Raw genomic sequence first — 21,707 nt, 5'->3', positions numbered from 1 at the left:
TCACACCATTCTATACAAACTCTAGAGAGTGTTGTGTGTAAAAATCCCAGGCGATAAGCAGTTTCTGAGATACTCAAACCACCCTGTCCGGCACCAACAATAATTCCATGGTCAAAGTCAGATTTCTTCCCCATTCTGACTTTTGCTCTGAACAACAGCTGAACCTCTTGACCACGTCTGCATAGTTTTATGCATTTAGTTACTACCAAATGATTGGCTGATTAAATATTTGCATAAACCCATTATGGACTAAGACAGACCCAATAGAAAATCCATAGAAAGCCAAGGAATCAAAATGCATTTCAACAGTCACTTGTCTCTCATATGATCAAATACAATGCTGGCGTCACATCCCTCTGTTAAGGGAGATGTATCGCACAGGTCGCTTCCATCTGTTTAGGGAGATGTAACATGCAGGTCGCATCGCCCATAAGGGGTTAACAAGCCGGTGTACAGGTCTAATAAAGTGATCAGTGAGTGTATATATACGAAAGAATATACGTATATATACAGTAGGCTCCAGAATTATTGGCACCCTTAATAAAAATGGTGAAAAAAGGCTGCAAATAATAACATGGATAATGATCTACAGTCCCCTCCAAAAGAATTGGAACAGCAAGGTCAATTCCATAGTTTTTTCTATACACTGAAGACAATTTGAGGTCAAAAGCTGTGCATGAGATGACAGATCTGAAATTCAGCTTTTATTGTATGTGGTATAAGTTTTTATTACTATCCTGACATGTGACTGTCAGGTGTTTCTTGTTGCCCAGATGTCTCTTTTTGGATTGATTGGTTAAACAATAAATAGTTCTGAATGTCCCCTCTCGGTTTTAGCCTTGGATTTTGCCTGTGAAGACTGCATTTATGTTAGAAAAGATAAACCAACATGAAGACCACAGAGCTGTCTTTGGGAGAAAAGAAAGCCATTTTGAAGCTTAAAAAAGAAGGGAAATTGATCAGAGCCATTGCACTAGCATTGGGGATAGCTTGTGTAACAACTTGAAATGTGCAAGACTGATGACGTACAGAACAACAGACATCAAGCAGGTCGACCAAGGAAAATAACATCAGTTGATGGCAGAAACATTGTGAGAGCTGTGAAGAAAAACCCAAAAACATCAGTCAGTGACATCACAAACAATCTCCACAGGGCAGGGGACTTAGAGAGCAGGAATATAGAGGCTATACCACAAGATGCAATCCACTCATCAGTAGTAAGAATCAGAAGGCAAGATTACAATTTGCAAAGATGTACAGAGATGAGCCATAGAAGTTCTGGAACAAAGACTTCTGGACTTATGAGACCAAGATTAACCTCAACAAAATTGACAGTATGCTGTCAAATCGGTGGGTTGGGAAAGAAGGGGGTCGCGGGACTTGACCACTGTTTCTTGGGGGCTTGCCAGACAAAAGGTTTAAGAACCGCTGGCATAGAAGAGTGAAAAAGGTTCTAACAGAATTAGGTTATTAATGCTTTGAACATCATCAATTGGATGGGGAGCAGACGTATCTATGACAAGACGTTTCTTGCCAGAGTATTACCGTTTTGTGAAGCCTATAGGATTTATGCGATATGCATGAAAAGGTGAATTCCATTAATGTAATGTAATGTTGTGAAAGGACTAATCATGTAGCCTCTCTACTGCCTTAATTAGCAGTGCATCCACTACTTCATGTTCTTTGTTTGTCGACTGGAGGTTAGAAGAGACATGAGATACATTTTGGGAAAAATAAAGATAAACCTGCCAAGAACCCTGGAACTAAGCCAGACGGCAAATAAACACAAACAGCAGTTTTGATAATAATAATAATAATAATAATAATAATACATCAAATTTATATAGCGCTTTTCATGGTACCCAAAGACGCTTTACAAAAGAAATAAAAATAACAGCTTTATTAAGAAAAAATATAAATAAAAAGGCTAAAAAGAGGAAAGATTAAGAACAAAAACTAAATGTAAAGGGAGCAAAACAAAACAAACAACTTTATTATGAGAGAAAACCAAAAGTTAAAAGGCTAAAAAGGGCTGGATTAAAACAACAGCTAAGGCTAGAGGGAGATTTAAAATGTGGGGAAAGCAAGTCTGAATAGGTGGGTTTTGAGGGACGTTTTGAACACGGAAAGGGTGGGGGCTGTCTTAATGTGGGGTGGCAGTGCGTTCCAGAGAGTGGGGGCAGCGACTGAAAAAGCCCTGTCACCCCAGGTGCGTTTGGTTTTCCTGTGGGGGAAATCAAGGAGGTTGGCATCAGCAGATCTGAGGGAGCGGGTGGGGACATGAGGTTGAAGGAGGTCGGAGAGGTATTGGGGAGCCTGGTTATTGAGGGCCTTGTAAGTGGTAGTGAGAATTTTAAAGTCAATTCTGTGTTTGACTGGGAGCCAGTGAAGGTCATGGAGGACTGGGGTGATGTGGTCTCTGGATTTCTTGCAGTTGAGTTTTAGAAAGTTTGTTTGCATCCAGGTTTTAATATCAGACAGGCAGGTGGTGAAGGTGGAGAGAGTGGTAGCAGTGATGGTTTTGGAGGGGAGGTAGAGCTGTGTGTCGTCTGCGTAACAGTGGAAATTGAGGCCATGGCGGCGAAGGATCTGTCCAAGGGGGAGAATGTAAAGGATGAACAGAAGGGGGCCAAGCACCGAGCCCTGGGGGACACCTTGGTTGACGGGGGTTGTGACGGATTTACAGTTGTTTATGGAGATGAATTGATGTCTGTCGGAAAGGTAGGAGGTGAACCAGGAAAGGGCAGTGCCAGTGATACCAAGGGTGGATTTGAGGCGTGAAAGGAGGATGGAGTGGTTGATGGTGTCAAATGAAGCACTAAGGTCGAGGAGGATGAGGATGTTGAGTGAACCGATGTCGCAGGAGAGCAGGAGGTCGTTGGTGACTCTGATGAGGGCCGTCTCTGTGCTGTGTTTGGAGCGGAAACCGGATTGAAATTGTTCGAAGAGGTTATGGGATTGCAGGTAGGTGGTGATTTGAGTAGCGACAACACGTTCCAAGATTTTTGACAGAAAGGGTAGGTTGGAAATGGGCCGGTAGTTGTTGGGGGAGACAGGGTCTAGACCAGGTTTCTTGAGGATGGGTGTGATGGAGGCAAGCTTTAGAGGAGGGGGAACTGAACCAGAGGAGAGGGAGGTGTTAACCATTTTGGTGATGAGTGGGGAGAGTGTGGAGAGGCAATCCTTAAGGAGGGAGGTGGGGAGGGGGTCCAGGGAGCAGGTTGAGGACTTCATACCAGCAACTACAGAGGAGAGGTCAGATGTGGAGATATTAAGGAATGTGGAAAAGGAGTGAGTAGGGAGTGGGGGGGGGGCTCAGGCTGAGGTCCGGGGGGAGGGGGGGAGATGGTCAGCTGGTTGTGGATAGTGTTGATTTTGTCATCAAGAAATGAGAGGAAGTTATTGCATTTATCAACAGTGAAAGAGCGTGACATGGTGTCCATGGGATTGAGCAGTTTGTTGATGGTGGAGAAGAGAACTCTGGGGTTACTGTTTTCAGACTGGATGATGCCGGAATAGTAGGAGGAGCGGGAGGAGTTGAGGGTGGTTTTGTAGAGCTGTAGGTGTTGTTGGTAGATGTCTTTGTGTATGGTTAATCCAGTTTTTTTAGCAAGCCTTTCTAGCTGACGGCCCTTTTTTTTGAGGCAATGCAGTTCGTCAGTGTACCAGGGGGCAGTGTGGGTGAAGGAGACACAACGTGTTTGGGTGGGTGCGAGCTGGTCCAGGCAGGAGGAGAGTGAGTTTGTTGTTGAAATTATATTCATGTGATTATATAATTATTAGTTGCTCATCATATTATTAATTGCTTATCCTTTACTAATTTCTTATACTGTTATTGATTGCCTATACTGGAGTGATCCAGAGCATACACACTTATTAAAGTATGTATAACTTGCTTTGTATTAATGGAAACTATTTTCTGTAAACTGTGTGAGTTGAGATGTCTCTTTCCTTTCTCTGCCCTGCGGGCCTTGAAGGCCACAAGGCACCACGAGGCATGGAACAGCATGGTATCTGTTTATTTGAGAAGGAGCTGGTGCCTGTGATTCTCGCAGATCGAGTGTTGATCTGGGGAGTATCTCTCCCTGGAGACTGGGAGTATCTCTCCCTGGAGACAGGGAGTTTAAACAAGATAAGCGAGGGCCCTTCAGAATGTTCCCAAAACATACATTCACGTGGACAGATACCTCAAGGGAGGAGAAAGCTAAGAAACATCTGTTGCAAGGAGAAGAGGGGTGGATTGTCCTTCAATATTGATTATTGGAAATACGCACGAATACCAATGAAGGGGCGTACATTTGTTGCGCTCTGTACCTACATATATCCAGACAAAGGTCCTGGAACCTTTGTCCTTGTTTTTGCATGTAACTTGGACCCTATGCATAGTAAAGATTGAATTATTTTACTGTCTTTGTCTCTGAGTGTTTTCTTACAGAAATACATTAAAATTCCTACAACAGAGTTATTGTAGATGTTAACCAGATCGGTGGGGGAAACGGTCTGGTTGAAGGAGGAGTCAGAAATGGTGCTGGAGAGGGATGTGGACAGAGAAGCTGAATTTATGGACTTGAGGTTCCGGAAGGTTATGGTTCGCTTTTGCTTATCCAAGGGGGAGGGGGTATCCATGTGGAAGGTGATGGCCAGGTGGTCAGACACAGTGGAAGTGAGGTCGATGCAGGATATATGGCTGATGGTGGTGCCAGAGGAGCAGACCAGGTCCAGAGTGTGGCCTTTGTTGTGGGTGGGGAAATCAATGTGTAGGGCAGTGGAGGCTCCTCCATAGAGGTGGAGGAGGCCTGGCCTCCCCAATAATTTGAGAGAAGAGAGAGATTAAAAAAAAACAATAAATATATTTATTTTATTTATTTATTTTAACAAAAAACATATTTTTTATTTTTTATATTCATATTATTTTAGTTTTGTTCATAAATCTAAATTTTCCCATGGCTAAAACCCAATATTGCAATTGTAAAGCAACAGGCCAGATTTCCCTATGAGTTTGTATTAAGGGAGGCCAGGCCTCCCCTAGGAAATTCGCTTTTCATAGAAGTCAATGTAATGCATTTTTTTTCATGCCAATATGTGATTGGCCAGATCACTGAAAATGGGTGGGCAACGGAGGCCTGGCCTCACCATGCATTGTGTCCAGGGCTGAAAGATTGACATTTTGTTCGTCCAATCACATGCTACTGGTTCATTTGGAATCAACTATCCTTTCCTTTCCTATTCAACACAGAAGCCATTTTGAGAATTCGCTAGTCACTTCAGTCAAACAAACACTCGCCATAGTGGCTACGAGTGTCCTATCAACTTGTGCTTTTCAGGAAATTTAGAGAACACCCCTGGCTATCAGTTGGAGTTTATAGCTCATTTGGCCAAACACTTTTGCTTAAAACTACCTCGGAAGTCGGCGAGATTCTAGCGCAATTTGAAATCTTGGGCTGGAGATATGCAGATTCCAGATACTAGGGAGTGAGAATGACATTCAATAGGTCATGTTAGACACCATTTGGGATTTATTGAACAGTTTTATTTTTAATGTAGTCCATTTCGTTTTATTACAAGTCAATTTAATAATCTTCCATATCAAATTACCGAATTGTTGCTCTGTGAGGAAATTCACTCTAAATACGAATAGAGTGCTGCCCTCTAGTGGATAACGTTAACGTTAGATAAAGCCAACTGGAACCATATTTTTACATATTTTATATTAAATATATTGAATAAAACTACATATGATAAAGAAAGTGTTATCTTATCTTTTTTATATGCTAAACTTGATTAAATTGGTGATTACATGTTGAAGCTGTAGAAGAATGAAAAATGTAAGCTAAACAAAATTGTTTTTAACTACATAATTAAAATTCCTGCCTTTTACACATGTTCACTTGGCATTTATATTACATCCAAATGTCATTTCTCAGCTTAATTATCAGGCAGGCTCATAGACTTACAGCAATGTCATTTCTTCAGGAAGGCACAAGGCTAAGCTCTGCACAATGAATTTCATCAGCCAGAACTTTCTGACTGTAGCTTACACTCCAAATAGTATGCCTTTGGCCAGCACAAATACAGATAAGAGAACAGGGAACATTCCATCGCGAGTGAAGTGAGCAAGCGGAAAAAAATGGCCTCCTCAATTCTGGAAGTCACCAGCCTCCACTGGTGTAGGGTGATGTTGAAGAATGTGAGAATTTCCAGTAGTTCTATTGCTGTTGTGCATTTGGTGGAGTCCATGTGGATGTTGAAATCGCCAAGCAGAAGTGTAGACGGGGATATGGCACAGAGCTGGGTGAGAAACTCAGAGAGGTCGGAAAGAAAGGTGGGGTTGGGTTTGGGAGGACAATAGATGATGGCAATGACCAGGGGTATGGGGCCGGATATTTTTAAGCAGAGGAATTCAAATGAGGTGGGAGCCTGGATGGGAACTTGAGTTGTTTTTATTTCATGGCGGTGGATGACAGCAATTCCACCGCCAGTTTTCCCTTCCAGGCGAGGCTTGTCTATGTACACATAACCAGGGGGGTTGCTTTATTTAGTGAAAAGTAGTCCAGGGGTTTTTGCCAGGTTTCAGTGAGAAAAATGAAGTCCAGGTTATTATCATTAATAAATTCACTGATGATGAGTTCTTTGAGATTAAGTGAGCGGGTTTTGAAAAGTGCACAGGTGAGATGGGATGATTTTTTGGTGGCATGAGAAACCTTGGCTAAGGCTCTCAGAGAGTCCGGGTGCACGTGCTGTTTGTTTTGTTGACATCGTGACGTCACTGCTGGACGCCGGGTGAACCAGAGCGAGGGGATGGGATTTCCAGAGCGGACAACAAACTTTCGTCGGCAGCTTCGGTGGATATAGCCAGGCCGGCGGAGAAGTCCGTGTTCTTTGATTTTTGAAATATAGTTATGACCAGGGGTGATGGGGATGTTGAGTTGGTGGAGTTGAGAGGTAGAGTAGCAGATGCGCATGATATCCAGGGCGAGAGGTAGCGAAACGCCAGCTCTGCTAACCGTTAGCCAGACGCTAATTGGTAGCTCCACTATGCTAGTGGGTAGCCCAGTGAGGCTAGCCGATTGCCTAGCATCTTCGGCAGGTGGTCGCAGGCGATGCACTCGTGGACAGAGTGCTAGCAAGCAGAGTAGGACAGTCCCAAGCATGCCAGACAGAAAAGGGCTTAATTGCAGTCAAGCCAGACCTCAGCTTGCTATCCCAGGCTAGCAGCGAGTGAAGGCTAGCTATGCTAGCTAGCTCTGGGGCAAAGGCAGCAGCCAAGGGGAAGTAGCAGTCCTAGCACAAAATGCTAGCCACGGAGCTCACTGAGAGGCAACGGTCCCAGCCGACGAAGGACTAACCGTACCAAGACAGCAGGGAGGCTGTCTGGGGGATACCTCGTCAAGTGGTTGTCCGGTGGTACGGCAGCAATGTGGGCAGACAGACCCAGCTGGAGCGGTGAAAAGAACGGGTCCAGAGGCAGCATGAACCCCGGGTGTTAACAGCTGGAGGTAGCAATAGCTCCGGTAGCAGCCACAGGTAGGTCGGTCGGATGATTCGATCTTTTTTGCAACCGTGGAAAAATAAATAAAAAGACTAGAAAAAAGGTCTAGGAACAAATGCTAATTAGACTAACTAAACAAAATACCCTACGAAACACAATACGAATCTCAGTCGAACGGAGAAGCGGCGAACAAGCAGCGCCAGCGTCCTCGCACGTCTCATGCTTCTCCATGGGCTTTGCTGTGCTCCTGGACATTGGTAGGCATAGAAAGCTTATTTATTTTTTAACATATAATGGCCGTCAGGGGTAAACCGACAATATGGCAAGGTTAGTCTCCGGTGCTTTACGCCTATCAGATAATGTCTCTGTATGCCCCAAAAGCCACATAGAATTCTGGCATGGTTAGATTTTTTGTACATCTAGGGTCACTTTCCTTAACCCCAACAGAAACATCGGCGCAATCTATAATGCGTCTGTCATTAGACTCGGAATGTATCAGAATACTAACTAAATTAATGCCATTATCGGCATTCTCAGTTGAGGAGTGATGGCAGCTGCAGGTGGAAGAAAAGGCACGCCAGTGGCCGCAGCCGGAACTGCCCTGGCGAGCGATCTCCTGCGGAAAGGCCTGGTTGATGGGTGGTTCGGGGTTACCAGAGTATCCTGTGGACGGCTCTGCTTCATTGGGAAGCCTGGAAGTCGGTGGCAGGTTGGTCGCTTTCCACCCAGTGGCTATAGGGAAGGATAGGATCTCTGTTCCAGCTGGAGCTTGAATGCCGCAGCTGTATGAGGTGGAGAGAATTTTCTCAGTGGGCCAGTCGCCGATTGAGACGTGTTGTCTAGCTGCCAACCTGGAGCTGCATCGAGAGGGAAGAGGACCTACAGGTAATGGTCAGGAGCTTCAGGTAATGTTCACATCAACTATCAGAATGGGGAAAAAATATGATCTTGGTGATTTAGATCATGGCATCATTGTTGGTGCCAGACGGGCTGGTTTGAGTATTTATGTAGCTGCTGATCTCCTGGGATATTCACGTACAACAGCTTCTTGAGTTTATTCAGAATGGTGTGAAAAACAAAAAACATCCAGTGAGCAGCAGTTCTGTGGGCAGAAACACGTTGTTAAGGTCAGAGAAGGGCCAGACTGGTCAAAGTGACAGTGACAGTAATGCAAATAACCAGTGGTATGCAGAAGAGTAACAGTGGTATGCAGAAGAGCATCTCTGAACACACAACACGTCAAACCTCTAATTGGATAGGCAACAGCAGAAGATTTAATAAGAAAAAATAGGTCTAATAAATACCTAATAAAGTGCTCACTAAGTGTATAATCAAACAATACTAATTCATTGCAATTATTTGATGACAGGTTTGTGGGCATGCTGGGCAGCTTACTAGCTAGTAGCTTGAAGCACATGAGTGAGTGTCAGCAGCCCACTAGAGCAGTGTGTAATTCGCTTTGTGCTGCTTGGGGAAATGGAAGGCTGTGGAAGGGATAGTTTGTTTGTTGCTCAAGCAACTACTGCTGGCCCATCCAGGCACCTCTGGGTTGCATTCTGTGCATGCTCCTGAATGGGTTTCCTCTGTCCTCATTCTGCGCAGGCAATGTTTGTGAGTATGGTCTGAAAAGAAGCAGTTGGTGGCAGGCGTGAGGAGGAGGAGTGTGGACTGTCATCACTGTGGTGAGTCCACAGTAGGACCCTGTAAGTCTGCTTGTACATAGTTTGTAAATTGGACATTCCATGGGTAGGATTGGAGATAAATAAAAAAAAACCCTGAAATGACACCTGGAATATATTTTAGTTTTTGTTACTGAAACTAAAACATACTCTGGAGAGACAACATGATGGTAATACATAAACAGATTTCTGTGCGGTCCTTGCTCACACAAAATACAGTGGTGTGAAAAAGTGGTTGCCCCCTTCCTGATTTCTTATTTTTTTGCATGTTTGTCACACTTAAATGTTTCAGATCATCAAATAAATTTAAATATTAGTCAAAGACAACACACGTAAACACAAAATGCAGTTTTTAAATGAAGGTTTTTATTATTAAGGGAGAAAAAAAATGTGAAAAAGTGATTTCCCCCCCCTGTTGAAACATACTGTGGTTTATCAAACCTGAGTTCAATTTCTCTAGCTACACACAGGCCTGATTACTGCCATACCTGTTCTCAATCAAGAAATCACTTAAATAGGACCTGCCTGACAAAGTGAAGTAGACCAAATGATCCTCAAAAGCTAGACATCATGCCAAGATCTAAAGAAATTCAGGAACAATGAGAAAGAAAGTAATTGAGATCTATCAGTCTGGAAAAGGTTATAAAGCCATTTCTAAAGATTTGGGACTCCAGCGAACCACAGTGAGAGCCATTATCCACAAATGGCGAAAACATAGAACAGTGGTGAACCTTCCCAGGAATGGCCGGCCGACCAAAATTACCCCAAGAGCGCAGCGACGACTCATCCAAGAGGTCACAAAAGACGCCACAACAACATCCAAAAAACTGCAGGCCTCACTTTCCTCAGTTAAGGTCAGTGTTCATGACTCCACCATAAGAAAGAGACTGGGCAAAAATGGCCTGCATGGCAGAGTTCCAAGACGAAAACCACTGCTGAGCAAAAAGAACATTAAGGCTCATCTCAATTTTGCCAGAAAACATCTTGATGATCCCCAAGACTTTTGGGAAAATACTCTGTGGTCTGACGAGACAAAAGTTGAACTTTTTGGAAGGTGTGTCCCATTACATCTGGCGTAAAAGTAACACCGCATTTCAGAAAAAGAACATCATACCAACAGTAAAATATGGTGGTGGTAGTGTGATGGTCTGGGGCTGTTTTGCTGCTTCAGGACCTGGAAGACTTGCTGTGATAAATGGAACCATGAATTCTGCTGTCTACCAAAAAATCCTGAAGGAGAATGTCCGGCCATCTGTTCGTGACCTCAAGCTGAAACGAACTTGGGTTCTGCAGCAGGACAATGATCCAAAACACACCAGAAAGTCCACCTCTGAATGGCTGAAGAAAAACAAAATGAAGACTTTGGAGTGGCCTAGTCAAAGTCCTGACCTGAATCCTATTCATAACATTTAAGTGTGACAAACAAACAAAAAAATAAGAAATCAGTAAGGGGGCAAACACTTTTTCACACCACTGTATCTGCTTTTTCTGTGGAATTGAATAAGAGGAGAGCAACATAATAGCGGAAGCATGGGGAGGGACTAGCATGCTGAATTTGTTGTATATGAAGAAATTACTTAAAAAAAAATATTGCACTGTGTATTTCTTTAGCTACTTTGTCCCATTTTGTGTTTTGACATGTGTCACACACATTTTTGCACTTTTCTCAGTGCAGCTATAATAGCCTATGCCTTGATACATTTTCCCCTTGTCTTTATAACAAAACCCCTATAATTTAGAAATCAATGTTGTAATGCTGGGCAAACCTGACAATGTGTGTCAGGATTGGCAGTTCTAGGTAGTAAAAATCCTGACAGCAGCTGGCGTGCTGGACATTTCCAAAAGAAAAGACCTTCAGACCATTGAGGCAGTAATTTCTGAAAGCTCACATGGACTAAGTGGGGAATAGTGCTGTCTGAATCACAAAAAGCACAGCAACAACCATTTTTCAGCTAAAAGGCCTCGCTCAATGCCATCTCATCAAGCATAACACGGATGCATTTCAAGGGAAATGCATTGATTCACAGACAAGCTATATAGCTGGTGACGAATTGAGAATTGCATTCAGGCAATTAGCAATTATAAAACCAATTGAATCAATATGACGGAACCAGGAGTAAGAGTTGATATTAAAAATGGTACACATCATTTTACAGATTCATTGTTTATGGGTAACAGCAAGTGACCAATGAGAACACAATTGCCATCAAACAATTAACAAATGTAGACCCCTTTAGAATGAATACTCACTGGTAGGATAATTTAGGCACTGACATTAATTCCTGTGGTTGCACAGGAAATTTCTATTTATGACAGGATTCTGCAATGAATTAGAAATGTCAGCAATTTTTAATGCATGTATTCAGAACAGGTACAAAATTGTGTGAAAGCTTGTGCAAACTGTCAGTGTCAGGAGTACAGGATAGACTTGGGAATGCAGAGAAATGGCAGGCTTTCATAATAATGGGTAGAAAAGGCAGGCTATGGTCAAAATCCAGGCAGATATAACAAGGAACATCAGGTGTATAATCGAATAAACAGCAGGGTCCAATAGCGAGTAGGCAGTCCAATACAGGCAACAGTACAGACCTAATCCAAATACAGATAAACCAGGTTGTAAACAGGAAACCCAAACAACTGAACATAACTGGAATAGAACAGGTACAGATTAAGACAGGGAAAGAACAAGCAGGATTAAATATACTCACAAATTAAATTAAACGATCAACAGGTATAGTAGCTGGGGAACACTTAACAAGGAACAGGAGAGAGGAATGAATGAATGACAGGAAGGAAATCCAAATAGGGTGTGAAGGGTGGAAACACTTAATAAGGAGACAGGGAAAACAAGGAACGGAGTTAGAACACAGAAAAAACACAGAAAAAGGAAAAAACAACAGAAGAAGGGCACGGACCTGACACAAACGGGATTAACTTTAAGAGACAATACAAGAACTGTGGATGTAATCCCAGTTCCATGAATCAAATACAAACTGTCAGGCTTGTCCTTACTGTATGCCAAGCATTCAGGATAATTATAAGAGTGGAGTGCACTTGTCATTCTTTGATACACAAGTGCTGATGATGGATGCAAGCTTTGTACTCATGTGACAATGTTTTGATGAAATAAGCCTCTTTTGAGAATATATGGTTCAAGAACAGATACGTAGTATTTCATCCCTACAAATTTCATCCCTTGCTTTCAGTGCAGAATCCTTAGAGTTACCAGATATTCAGCTCTGTGCTATTATGATGGCAACTTCTTGGTCCCTGCACTTCGAAGTGGAAACATTTTAATTTAATGTTGCCATATACAGTTCTGTACTGGAAACTCCTGTTACCAACCCAAAGCTCCAACAATTAGTGAATCTAAGAAATCTCTACATTTACAGAGCCATGGAAATAACCATATTTTTTCCAGTAAGCTAGTAACAATTTCTTATTAATATCGGAGTAAATGTTCGCCATTCATTTCCATTGAATGCATACTGTATGCAAATGCTACTGCAACATTCTTCATAAAATGTGGATGTTTTGAGTTGATCTCACTCCACAATTTAGCAACACTAGCTTTTTTATGCAAAAGAGGGATAGATGCACTGATCAGTGGCATTGTGTAAATTAATGTTTACATCCATGTAAATGAAATGGAACACAGCACAATCTTTTTGTAAAGTGATTATGAGGGGCCTATCCCTTATTCTAATGTAGCAATTATGTCTGTCAGGTAAGATGATATCGCTCAGAAGCGAATTAGCAGTACCATTCTCAACAAGGAGCCCAGCCTTTTGGCAGTGTGGTAAGGTTACTGCACTGTGAAGTTGGAGATCAGTGTCTCTCCCAATGTCTAATAAGTAAGCTCTTTGCTGCCTTGAAAATCCCCAGCTTTCCACTATACCTCAATAGATCTAAACACAAAACTGTCAAGCGGCATTACACACAAACATCCAACATACATACATCAGGCTTTCAGTGCCCTAAAGAACAGAACATTTTTCCCATCAAGTAAGAAATTACTACACCTAGAATATTATGTATATCTGCAGCATATCAGATTGTGCTGAGTCAGTTGCAGAGAGAGGAATTACAGTATCCATATTGCATGAGTTTATTGCTGTCTCCCTGCCAGGCTTATTCAGCAGAGCAGAAAAGCCACTTTGCCTTTTATAATTTAACTGTTTGGAAACTGGCTTCTTCATCAACCAGACTGATCAACAAACAGGGACTTTCATAATCCCATCAATGTGAGATATGACACATTACCATACTTCCCTCCTCCATAAGTAGTAAATACTCAGACAGGCCATACAGTGATTGTAATGACTCGTCACTGTCAGCTTCTGGGGTGAAGGGAAGGGGCAGAGACTCATGAATCTCTGCCAAGGCACCATAATAAATCACTCAGCCTGGTCCTGACACTTCATTCATTGATGGGGCCCAAGGCCTCTTTTTCAAGTTTTAAAGGTTGTAGGTTGGGGGGAGGAAAATGTACGGAATACCATCACTTAATTAGTGTTCTTGGTCTCCCTCATTTGTTTCTGTGAATTGTGCGTGACAATACCATGGCAACACATCTCGGCCTTTAATCAAGCCATTGTGATGTGCTTGGATGTTTGCTTAAGGTACTTTTGTGTTGTCTTTATTTTTTGTTTTATTATCTAAACTCTAAGGATTTGAATAATTTTGCAGAAGTAAAGAAAAGCCCTGCTGACAGGAGCTTTTATTATTTTATTATTAACAGGAAAAACTAATTCTATAATGTAAGCATAATTGCAGCAACAAAAACACACAGTATATAATAACAAAGCAGTATTATAATGCATTAATATAAATATAATTATATGATCCGTTTTAAAATATAGTGAGGCTGATAGAGCATACTGTAACATCATATGAAAACCTTGAATTATCACCAATATATTTAGGAAAATTAATACAATACATAAAGTGGTTGCTGAGTATATATCAGTGACCACTTTATTAGGTATTGTGGTGCAAGGAAGGGAGACTTGGGTGCTGTCCACTTGGAGGCAGCACTCACAGGCATTGCCACAGTGAGGATTCATTGCAATCCTGTGGCCCTGTACCTAATTATGGTCTGGTTTTCAGGCCTAACAGAGGAAATGCTTTTGGAACTGGTGGTGTCTTTTAACCCAAACCTTTTTCATTTTCTTCTCTTAGAGTAGGGTGGTTGGCCATCTCTTTATTTTACTTTATTTGTTTATTATGGTTATTTTTCAGAAAGAAAGGGACAGCACCACCCACCCAGGACAGACATGGATGGGTGGCCTATTGAGGACCCGGGCCCATGCCTCAGCCATGACTGCTATACCGTGAGGAAGAGGACTGGGTGAACTGGATAGGTCCAGACTGTGAGAATGGTTTGGGATCAGAGGGCCAACCAGAGCCTGCCACCCCTGTCCAACTAAGGCTACATGCCCTCCAGAAGAGAAGCTGCCACCACCCTGCCAAAGGGCCGGCCACAGCCCCGCCACCCTGACCTAGAGGTCTCAAAGATATACTAAACTGCTCCAAACCCATAGGGAAGCTGGCCAGCAGCAAATAACCCAGGCGGAAGAAGGTGGCAGAAAAGGTGGCCAGCCTTGAGGCCTGTCTGCTGCTCAATCCACTGGGGTTACTGGAAGCCACTAACCTGCCATCCTGTCCAGAGGCCATGCTGAGGAGCCCTCACCACAAGCCTCTACAGCAGTGGGCGCTAGTGGTGGGCAATATACCAGTATGAATTATATAATTAATATCCTGATAAGATTGCAAGTTTCAAAGATTTTAATTTGAAAGGAGATGTCAAGCTTGCTCACTTTTATTATTCTCTTTTATTGCGAGCAAGCTAAAAAGCCAGGGAAAAAAACTAACTAGACTGACTATTTTATTTCTGTTGTTTAGGCCAATTATTTTATCCTCAGTTAAACTGCAAGAGTCTCACAAATTCCAAATCCCCAGGACATGGCATCTGTGTTTTGACACTTTTTAATAGTCTATGTAGCTTCCAATGCTTGTTTGAAAGTGAAACTTTCATAACAAGAGCAATCTTAATTTAGCCTATTACCTTATTTCCAGCTCCCACCAGTTTTCATCACTAGCACTAGGTTGCCATTCTCCTAATATACTACCTTCTCCCCAGCAGCTACCATCTGTTTATATCACTAACACCAGGTTGCCAGTCTCCAACCCCAACATACTACCTTTTCCTCAGCAGTTCCCTCCTGTTAATATAGCTGGCTCTGGGATGCCAGTCTCCCACACTAATGTATTATTTACAGAAATAGACGGGGAGCTGCCTCTTAGGGGCAGAGGAGAGAGCTGGGACAACAAGCCAGAAGAAAAGGTCATGTCAGTCATCGTCGTAGTAAAGAGTGAGGGTGTATAAGAGGAAGATTTTCTACTACTCCTGTCAAAAGGCAAGGGGATGGGGAGAGCTGCAACAATGCAGTTGGCATGGCACGGAGAGCGGTTTTTTATTTGGATCTTGAGAAGGAAATTCAGTCAGATTGGGGTATGCAACCAAACAGCCAACCCGCGATGACTTTGCAATATCCTTGGTCTTCTGTGAAGTAAGGCGACGTCATCAGACACCCACAGCTCCCTCCCATTAATATTGCCGGCATAGTTAGTTAGTTGTTGAATTGTTTGCCCCACTGTAGTATCATGTGTCTGCCACAAGGGGATTTGTTTGTTTGTTTTATCCTTCATTTGTTCATTTGTTCACCCCAGTGTAGTATCAAGTTTCTGCCACAAGGGCATTACTATCATGTGTATCAACTCGGTTTGACTTGCCCAGATTATGATGAACATCTTTGGGCTGAATGGTCTGTTCTTGTGATCTTTTATGTTGCATCATAGAAAGATGCTGCTTCTGCTCAGCACTTTATGCACATTGACCACAGACCATTTGACGTTACGCATGCAGCAACTACTAGCATCTTTCCCTAACCTGAAATTAATGTCATATAAATAATATGCCACTGTATCTTTCCCATTTCACAAAGCCACAACCGTTGGCGACAGATTTAACCTGGTGGATGGCAAATGTCGGCTTCAAACATAGGCTACTCTAGCCTACATAACAGTATTTATACAAATATATAAAACTGGCTAGTTGAGGTGACTGTGTCCGGTAAACAGAAAATATTTAACCCCTTAAAGGTACAATATGTCATTTCGGTAGTGTCGGGCCGTCAACTGTTTATTTTGAGATTTAAAAACTATAAACACAGACAGAGGGTGATGTCAGTGAGTTTTTTTTCAATGATAGGAAGGGATTTACAATGGTCTCGTAACAATGTTTTAACACAAAAATCTTACTTATTATACCTTTAAGTATCGCCCCTTTTCCAAACACAAGCATACACATGGCATACCCAAAATATAATACTTTTGAAACCTTTTGACTACAGGCAGAATCCTGGTCTCTTCTGAAAGGCAACCCTTGGGGGTTTGTTTTCTAAAACCCAGAATTACTCTAAATATCATATTAACAAAGTGGCAGATGCTCAAACACAGTGGAAGTGTGGAGGAGATCAAAAACAAGGGATGTGATCGCCTGCAACACCCGATATGGATGTAATACCCTCAAATTAAAGGGGACAGTGCACTACAATCTCACGTTTACTTCTTAATTTCTAAAGCAATGTGCTGGACTACAGGATCAAAAGAATATACATTTTACCAACTGTCCAAATATGTACGGACTGCTCTGTACAGATATGTAGCTCTACAGCGGTGTATAAAAGCCAGACAGCTACTCATGTGGTGAAAATGTTTTTACCAAAAGCACAGGTCCGTGTGCAGGAATTGTAAATCAAAAACTTATGGGGAGGAGGTACGGAAAAATAGAAGTTAAACCAGGGCATATCTAAGGGAAAAAGTGAATTTTGATTTCAGCTTATCTTTGAACCTTTGGCAGCCGAAGCCCTAGAGTGCCTGCTTGCACACCACATTTTTTCTCATTCTATCTCCTGTGCCCTTCTGCAATACCTCAGTTCAAGAACCACTGCTTTAATCACTGTCAAATTGTTTTGTGTACTAGCTTTAGAAGGCTGTACATTATGAATTCTGAATTTATTTCAACATAAAATTTGATTCCCCAGATTGAACTTCAATCATTAAGTTAACTTTTCAAACTGCTACCAGCAGCAATATTTATGCAAGCTTCAGAGCAGTTTTAAAGAGTGGCTTCCCAGTTTCCCTGTCTGGATTCCCTGCCTTTGATGAATTGCATGTTAATCAATATGGCTGCTGCCTGCATCTACTTTACATCTCCATTACCTCCAATTCTAAGCACAGCTGTCTCTGTGTCAAAATTATGATCAGAGGAGTCAGACCAGGCAGCCATCCCAGATATCAGGTTCATATTTAGAGACATCAGACAGCCTTCCTTCCCATGTTTTTAATTGACTGAGACCACATAATAAAATAGGAGGGAGTGTATGAGAATTGATTATTCATGTCATGTGCAGTTTAATGAAAGTCGCCATAGAAAACATTTCCACCACATGAGTAACTGGCTGGTGCTTATGCACTGCTGTAGACCTACAGTGCAGTCCATAACTACTTAGTACAGATACAATTTATGTTATTTTATTTCATTCTGTACTCCTACTGTACTACACTACAGGCTGCCCCCGCCACCGCCGTTTTATGAAGACTGGAAAGGTATACCTTGCTAAAGTGGTTTACTTTTCTAGGCGTGTTTCCTGAACTATCCCTTAGGAAGCTGATTAAGGCATAGCTTCTAAATGTGATATTACGAGGCCCATCAACGGCTCCAGGATTGATTATTCACTCCATGCAGTGACTGATTGACTCCGTTATTAGAAATAGTAGTGTTCTTTATGAATAAAACACTGCAGGAATACATAAAAATATTGCATTCATCACGACTGGTGGGAACTTGTTCATAGAATTGGAAAAATTCTAAAAAAGGTTGTACCAGTGTTGGCCTCCAGCAGAGTGAACTGACAACATTGAACAGGTCCAGACCAACGTTACGAAAGTGTCACTTACAGAAGGTATACTTAGCAAAGAATGTTTTGGGAAACACGCTGAAACGTTAAGGCCCTGTGCCTAGTTGCATAAAACACGTATATTCTCAAGTATTATTTCCCCTTAAGGTTTCCCTTAAGTTTCCCTTCAATTTAAGAGAGTTGGACAACGGACCCTTAAGTGTCTCTTAAGGCTTTGCTGAAGTGAAATGTCAGTGTAGGGGTCCTCGCACGGGGCTCCAGATCATGTATAGTCCTCGCACGGGGCTCCAAATTATGTGGGGTCCTCGCACGGGCCGCCAAATAACGTAGGGATTTTACTCTCTACGAAACCGGGGCGCCAGTTAATATTATGTAGCAGTAAAACTGCGAAAAGTAATCAGTCTCATAAAATTACTGTTATCAGAAATATCCAACCACAAATTTAGTATTTTAATTAATTAAAATAACCAATATTAATGATTGAACATACCGATAACCTGAAGGTTGGAAGTTCTTCGAAAGACTGCTTTAACTCGGCTCTCATGTCTATGCGATTCCAAAACGGACACCGGGGTTTAATAAAATATATTTATTAAACAAACATACAAATACATAACAGATAAACTAACGGAAATTTAGTTGGGTAAATTAGTAGGTTAAGTTAGGGAGTGTATGTGTGTGTGTGGGCGCGCGTGTGTCGCTTGAACAAAGGAAAGGTGGGAGTAGCTAGCTTGAGTAAGCTAGAGTTCTGGGTGTGGTAATGAGTTAGAGTTAGCTGTGAGAAGGGACTACTTGCATAGTTTTACTCTATATATGCGCAAAAGACGGCGAATCAATTCACGTACATATATATGTAGCTAACCAAACCCATTACAATGGTAGGATGGTAAATATTGAAACACAGATTCACAAAAACAGTTAAGACTAAACTAAACACTGGCTAGGTCTGAATGTTTGTTCTCTTACTGAGTCCATACGCATTGGATCCAAAAGACGTGCTGTCCTTATAGGAGCTGCGATGGTGCTGTGAATGCGTGTCCTGGAGAGATGCGCAGGCTGGGGCGTCTTAGCCACGCGTTGTCGTCTGGTCCACTCGGTTGCTGGAAGGATGTTCGTTGCAGTTGTTCTTTGGTGAGCATTGCAGGGGTAAACTGATGTAGCGTTCAGCGTACACAAGTTTCCACTCGCTATAGGCCACGAAGTTACCGCGAGGTAACTGGGTGTGTCCGTAGGCCTGGTAGTGCGCTGTGCAGCCTTCAGCCTCTGTCCGAGTCTCGGAGCAGATGAGCTGAAGCGAATGTCCAAAAAGGGTGCGTCGAAGAGAAGAAGCAGAAGAGAAGAAGCAGAAGAGAGATCCCAAGAACGTGTCTTGCTCTTATACGGGAAAGTTTATTGCTCCCGCCATTACGGGATTGGCTGAACCAAGCGAGACGTCATTCGGGGTGGACGTCGTGGAATTGTCCTGTGGGAATGTGGAAGTTGTAGTTCCTACATCAGAAACCCTCAAAAACACCCTTAAGTCTTGCATTTTCCCTTAAGTAATCCCTTAAAATCCGTTGTGTTGCATAAAACACCTTAACGACAATTTCCCTCAGTAAAATTTAAGGTTAGCTACAGATTACCTTACGTCTCGGTGAACAAAGGAATAGCTGAGTTTTTGTTTTGGCATCGGAGGAAGAAAATGTCCCTCCGCAAATTTTTCATGATAGAGAAAATGCTCTAGACTACATGACAGACAAAAAGTTCGTTCTTGAATATAGATTTGCACGTCAATCTATTTACGAGATCGCAAACAACCTGGAAGGCGAACTCGATCACCCAATATGCCTTGTATATATTACAACTTTTAATTGCACTGCATGTTTTTCCTAAAACTTTCAAAGCAGTGCTAGGTCTACAAAGAAGAGAGTGATTATACTAGGCATACTCATTTATATCATATTTCATAGTTTCTTCTTAAATAACTCCCAGCCAGAACCGATGAGTCCTTCCCAAGAATGTATTTGACTATTTTTGTGGACTCTGATAAATTGACTGGGGGCGGTCCACTTCCTATCAAACAATGTAACTTGGATTAGTTTGGCTTCAACAGCGCTGTAAAATTTCAGCCGATCATTTGGGCTTCAAACATTGATACAAAATTTTATTTTAACCTTACTTGATCGAATTTGGCTTGCTATAGTTATCTATGGGTAGCTCACTCGCTAGCCATGACTTTAGTTCTCACTGATTCTGCTGGATTCCCTCCTATAATTACTCAATTCTTTTTTCGCAGATACGCACATTCTCATATTTTTTAACGATATATCTCATATTTTTCACGGCTATATTTCCAGCTTTAATCTAATCTTTTGTTTCCTCCCACATCTTCTGTTTTTGGTCACTGTCGTTTTTTATTTTCACGTATTCCTCCAACAGTATACACTTACCCTCATCTATCCAATTTGGTTTCCTTTTTTGTTTTCCATATTTTCCATTGTCGCAAAATAAAATATAGCTAGGCTGCCATAGGTTAGTGGCTAAAACCTTCTTTTATTGTATAGCCTACAGTCGATCATAACCGATGAGATAACGCATCTATGGTTATGGTCAAATCAAAAACGTCAACCATTGCAGCAAAGCACTTGACTGTTTCCCTTACCTAAGAAAAATGTCTAAGGGTTTATAAGCAACACCCTCAGGTTTACATTTACATTTTAGTCATTTGGCAGACGCTTTTAATCCAAAGTGCATAGATTCTTCCACAAGTCAAAGCATCACATCCATAACTAGGAAAATACACATGAAGTGCTGTTCTAAACATATAGCCATCATAAGATTTTGTTTTTTTTGCGGGGGTTAGACAAGAGGGATAGGGATATCAGAAAGGGGGCGGGGGAAATCAGGAGGGAGGACTAAGGTAGAGTTTGAAAAGGTGTGTTTTTAGACTGCGTCGAAATAGGGGGAGGGATTCTGCTGTCCTGACAGTGGTAGGCAAGTCATTCCACCACTGAGGAACCAGAACGGAAAACAGGCGTGAATGTGCAGCTCGACCGCCAGGTGCTCGTAGAGAGGGAACCATAAGGCGACCAAAGCTGGCAGACCGGAGTGGTCTAGCTGGGGAGTAGGGAGTGATCAATGATTGTATGTAAGGTGGGGCAGTCCCCTTAGCAGCTTGAAATGCCAACACTAGGGCCTTGAATCGGATGCGTGCGGCAATAGGAAGCCAGTGGAGAAGCGGGGTGACATGAGCCGACCTTGGCTGACTGGTGATCAGGCGGGCTGCAGCATTCTGGACCAGCTGGAGGGGCTTGATGGCACATGCTGGGAGACCAGCTAGGAGGGAGTTGCAGTAATCCAGGCGGGAAATGACAAGCGCCTGGACTAGGAGCTGGGTGGCTTTCTCCGTCAGGAGATGACGGATACGGAGTATATTGTACAGAAAGAACCTGCAGGTTCTGGCAGTGGAGGATACTTGCGGAGCCAGGGTGAGGCAGTTATCAAGAGTCACCCCAAGATTCTTTGCCGGACGGGAGGAGGAAACTACAAAGTCAGTGAGAGGTCGATTGACAGAGA

The sequence above is a fragment of the Conger conger genome, chromosome 5, assembly GCF_963514075.1.
Source record: "Conger conger chromosome 5, fConCon1.1, whole genome shotgun sequence".
NCBI classification, from domain to species: domain Eukaryota; kingdom Metazoa; phylum Chordata; class Actinopteri; order Anguilliformes; family Congridae; genus Conger; species Conger conger.
Note: the sequence above shows the minus strand (reverse complement) of the source record.